We start from the raw sequence: 6,002 nt of genomic DNA on the forward strand, positions 1-6,002 counted from the left end.
CGGTTGGCGACTTTTTTAGGGGATTCTATGAAAAACCAACCCTCGTTCCGAAGGACATTTGGGGTTATTTTGGCCTAAATTTTGACATGTAATCTAATTTGATGTCAATAACCATATTAGGAGTGCTATTTTGACATAAAACATCACTTAAACTAATGTTCTTAATCAACACATATCCAACTATGTGCCGCGAAAGCTTCAAAATTAGGAGTTTGGAAATTCATATAAACCAAATCATCTAAAGTCTACAACGTGATATCCGGCAATAACGAAGCAAGATGTACTTGTGGATGTCGGAGATTGGACCAAAATATGGTGAAAAGTGCAAAAAATAAGAGAGATAAGCTCTAGAGAATTTGGATAGGAGAGAGAAATTTGGTCAAAAATTCAACCGAATTTCGATGTACTTGTGGATGTCGGAGATTGGACCAAAATATGGTGAAAAGTGCAAAAAATAAGAGAGATAAGCTCTAGAGAATTTGGGTAGGAGAGAGAAATTTGTCTCAAACCCAATGGAACTGTAGAGGATCGTTCTCACGGTTGATTCCAATCGTGGGGTGGTTGCACGGTTGTCTGACAGACTCTCAAATCTTTTTGTCAATTTTGCCCTTAGTTAGAATTACTAATATCTTATTGTATTATATACGAATTTCGAAATATCGGTTGGCGACTTTTTTAGGGGATTCTATGAAAAATCAACCCTCGTTCCGAAGGACATTTGGGGTTATTTTGGCCTAAATTTTGACATGTAATCTAATTTGATGTCAATAACCATATTAGGAGTGCTATTTTGACATAAAACATCACTTAAACTAATGTTCTTAATCAACACATATCCAACTATGTGCCGCGAAAGCCTCAAACTTAGGAGTTTGGAAATTCATATAAACCAAATCATCTAAAGTCTACAACGTGATATCCGGCAATAACGAAGCAAGATGTACTTGTGGATGTCGGAGATTGGACCAAAATATGGTGAAAAGTGCAAAAAATAAGAGAGATAAGCTCTAGAGAATTTGGATAGGAGAGAGAAATTTAGTCAAAAATTCAACCGAATTTCGATGTACTTGTGGATGTCGGAGATTGGACCAAAATATGGTGAAAAGTGCAAAAAATAAGAGAGATAAGCTCTAGAGAATTTGGATAGGAGAGAGAAATTTGGTCAAAAATTCAACCGAATTTCTATTTAATTGTATCGGCGATATATCGTCAATAGTCAAAAAATCGATCATCGACAATATATCGTCAATATTTTGAAAAAATTATGTCGCTGAGGGAATTGTGTCGCCCCCCAGTGACATGGTGATATATCTCCGACACATTTTATAGAAATTACACATTAATTTATTATTCTACCCCTCTACCTTTTAAAATTGTTATTTCTTTTGGTAAAAGTCTTTTTGAAATTACTTATCCAACTTTTATTATCCTCTCATTATGTTAACAGGTTATTAATGTTAGATGACACTTTGGAATATAAGAGTAAAATTAGTATTTCATATACTTTATTTTCCTAAACAAATGTTTTTTTTTATCTTGTTTTTCTTTCAATTATTGGTTTCCATCACTGTTTTGAGGGGCTGTTATTGTTGCATGCGTCGTGTCAATTTTGCCGTTTGTTAGAATTACTAATATCTTATTGTATTATACAAAAGAAATATTGGTTGGTGTCACTGCGTCGGTGGCTGGTGATACCAACCGATATTTCGGCAACTTTTTGAGGGAATTCGACGAAAAATCGACCCCCCGTTTCAAGGGGCATTTGGGGTCATTTTGACTTGATTTTTGCCTTGTAGTCTAATTTGAGACCAATAGACACATTGGAAGTGTTATTTCGACATAAAACATCACATAAACTAATGTTCTTAATTGACACATGTCCGACTGTATGCGGGCAAAAGCCGTGAAACAAGAAGTCTAGAAATTCATATAAACCAAATCATCTAAAGTCAATAACGTGATATCTGGCAATAATGAAGCAAGATGTACTCGTAGATGTCAAAGATCGGACCAAAATATGGTGAAAAATGCAAGAAATAAGAGAGAGGCTCTGGAGAGTTTGGATAGGAGAGATAAATAATAAAAAATGAGAGAAATTCGGTCGACAATTCGACCAAATTTCTATTTAATCGTCAGCATTAGCAGCGATATATCGTCAACGGTCGAAAAATCGATCATTGACGATATATCACCAACATATCAACGATATATCGTCGATATTTTCAAAAAATCGTGTCGCTGCAGGGAATCATGTCGCGCCCCAGTGATAGGGCGATATATCGCCAACACGTTGTATAGAGTATACATTAATTTATTATTCTACCCCTATACCTTTTTAAATTGTATATTTCTTTTGGTAAAAGGCTTTTTGAAATTACTTATCCAACCTTTATTATCGTCTCATTATGTTAAGAGGATATTAATGTCAGATGACACTTTGGAATATAAGAGTAAAATTAGCATTTCTTTTTAATTCTAATAAAGGGTAAAATAGACATTATACACCAACCGTTAACAGCTTTTAAACACCATTAGTATCCTCTCACAATGTTAAGAGGTTGTGAATATTGGATGCGTAATGTCAATCTTAATTATTACCTTATCCCTTATACCTTTTTAAATTACATTCTTTTTTTGATAAAAGACTTTTTAAGATTACTAATCCAACCTTTATTACTCCCTCAATGTGTTAAATTGGTTGCTAGTGTAAGGTGTGTAGTCACAAATTTGCCCTTCATTAGAATTACTGATGTACCCTTATATGATACCTTAATTATTACATTATCCCCTTATTGATGTCTTTGTTCTTAGATCTGAGATGATGGTTGTCAGCAGTGGTTGGGTTTGAGATGAAAGTCTGAGTGAGGGTGAAGGGGCAAAGGCATCAAAGACATTTTATGTAATAACAACAAGATATTCATTTTAGGGTAGGGGTATTAAAGACATTTTACATGATGAAGGGCAAAATAGCCATTTATAAATTAAAGTTAACAGAAATTTGGTTGAGACTAACAAAGGGCAAATGGGTAATTTATCAAGTTGTGAAAAGGGAATAGTCAATAATATTCACTACTTAAGGGGCAATCAAGAATTTCAGTCCAACTTAAAGGGGTGCCAAGTACAAAACTCCAACTAGAATATAAGGCCAGAGGGTAAAATTAGTATTTCATATAGATTTTTTTCCCAAACAAATATAATATTTTATTTTGGCTTCTTAATTATAGCGAACGGTCAAATGCACACATCACATTCAACTTCAACAACTTTTAAACACCATTAGAAATGAGGGTGGTAATAATAGTTTTCAAAAAGAGCATGGTTTGATTATTAATTTAGCTGTACATAGTAAAATGGGTCATCAGTAATTATCCATAGATAATAACAAAATCTTGTCCCCTTCCTTCCTGCCCTTTATGGGATTTTTGTTCGCTGATGCATGGGTATCATTTGTGCAACCCTAGCATGGTCGACACTCGGCGTTAGAAATCCAACAATTAGAAACAATAGTAAAACCGTAAAAGTAATTTCCCAATGTTCAACGTATCAAATTTGCTCGTTGTATCCTAATTAAACCCAGCTAAAACTTCTCCTTCCTCACCGATGACAACGAACGACCAAATATTCCAGTAGACCCACCACTAATTCCCTTGCTTGTATATCCAACACCTTCACCTCCCCCTTCTTGCTCCACCTCATTGTCGCTTTCTCATGAATCCAGATCCTCAACTCGTCAGGGGAGCACTTTGTGCTCCTCGACGGCTTTACCACCACAAATTACAGGGGGTGCCCAGGGGTTGGGTGATGAGATTTTTTATTTTATTTTATATTTTTTACCTGTGGGGCCCACCAATTTTGTGGTGGTAGAACTGTTGGAGAGATCCGGGTTCCTTTCTCACGAGCATATCCAACACCTTGAAGCTCCAAGAGGCCTACCACATCCCATCACCTTAAATTTTTGGAGTATTTCCAGACTCCTCTAACCGCCCACTCTTCTTGTACTTGGCCCATCTCTTAAATTTTAACCCAATAGGCCACCACTATCATACTTTGTTGAGCTCTTATCCACCTTCTTATTCTTCTTCCTCTTCCTTTTTTTCTATCGCTAATACAACAATCGCAGAGCTGTGTCTTTTATAAACCAACAAAATGGCATCGGTGTACTTTTAATCAAAAAAATTGGTAGACCAAGACAAGAGCACCGGAGAAGATGAAATAGACAAATGAGTTGCCAAAACAAAGGCAAAACATCGACTGGGGCTACTAGAACAAAAAAAAAAATCTGGTTTTTGTGTATAGAAGAATGTTGGCTTTATTTTCCTTGTGGTTTTATTATTGAGCCCCTTGCTTTGCCTCCTTGTAAAGCCAAGAGTGGAGCAAGGACAAAGGAACTAGGTTGAAAGATGCTGGATTGATGTCAAGGGTTTTAACCCAAGACATCCTTTGGTTTACTATCTTCTTAGTATGGAAAACATAGTCGGCTATGCACATCTTTTTGCTATGCACAACAGTACACTTTTATACCAAATGGTTGGCTGAGAAAGTAAAGTAAATATGCATTATTGATAATTTAAAATTTTAAAAATTTTAATTTTTTTTAAAATTAAGTTTTTAATCTCAGCCTTCTATTTGGTACAAGAGGATTTTCCCCTTTAGTATTGAAGTGTTTGAAGTACATCACATAGGTAACCTTTAATTAAAAAGTGTAAAAGAAGTCAATGTTTGGTTAGTAGAGCGGTTAAAAGCTCAGACTCCCATGGGGAGGTCTTGGGTTCGCACCCATCCGGCGATATTTCAATTCCAGTATTAATAAAGCACCATATCAACAAAAAAAAAAAAAAAAAAAATGTAAAAGAAGCCAATACAGGGTTGGCTGAGTGGTAAAGATCCATGCTTCTCTTTGGAGAGGTTTCCAGTATTAAAGGGTAATTTTCATCTGGACCCCTGAGGTTTGATCTAGGTTTATGTTGATTATAACTCAATTAAATCCCATTCCCATTACAGGCGGGGAAGCTCAGCTAGGATACCCTCGATTATAACTCAATTAAATCCCATTCCCATTACAGACGGGGAAGCTCAGCTAGGAGAGCTCGCTTCATCGTGATCAGTTATTGATACAAAAGCAATCACCAGCAGCTTTGTGGGTTTTGAAGTTTTGAAGACTTTGGGTTCACACTTTTTCGAAGAATTCTTCGGAAAAACTGGAACGGTTCGGATTAACTTGGAGCAGAGCATGTGGAATTGATGATTAGATGAGATTCAATGACTTGCAAAGAATGTGGTAAAGGCTTCCAATCATGGAAAGCTTTGTAATGTCATATGAGATGTCATTCGAAACCTGAGAGGGTTTTAATAGCATTGATAATGATGATTCATGGGTTATTGGAGAAAGGCAAAAGTTGTTAACGAAAACCCAAACTGAGGACGTTCAAACTTCTCTACCTTTGCATCCGAAGAAATCGAAAACAATGAGGTATTCCAAAACAACAACTACTACTTCATATTCTTCTTCTGTTATGGAGATTGATGAAGAACAAGAACACGCATCTATAAAATTGATGTAGCCATAAATGCCTCCACCGAATAGAAAACCTCTCCCCATTAATCCTATGCCTCTTGAACAATACCACATCGCCGGCGTCCAGGCGCTTCTCCTTGACGGAGCGGCTCTACCCTTTACTCAACACGTAACTTTGATGACTATTCCAATTTCCAATACGAATATCGAAATCTCCACCCCTTACTTGACTCGTCCTATAAACTAGCAACAATCCCTTCTCTCCACCACTGGGACTCACCTCCACCGCTTCCGCTTCCGCCGGCACCACCCAGTGGGAAGTACCTCTCCGCGTGTTGCTTTGGTATGACCAGCCGATTCAGCTTTCCCACGTCGTTAGGCGTCAACAACTTCTCATAATGTGTTCTCTCTCCTCTTCTGCTACTTGTTCTTCTGCCCTTCCTTGTTCTTGGTGGTCATCTTCTATGTAAACAGCCTCAATGTTGTC

Source organism: Hakea prostrata, chromosome 7, assembly GCF_041222555.1.
Source record: "Hakea prostrata isolate BN-2017 chromosome 7, UWA_Hpros_2, whole genome shotgun sequence".
NCBI lineage: Eukaryota > Viridiplantae > Streptophyta > Magnoliopsida > Proteales > Proteaceae > Hakea > Hakea prostrata.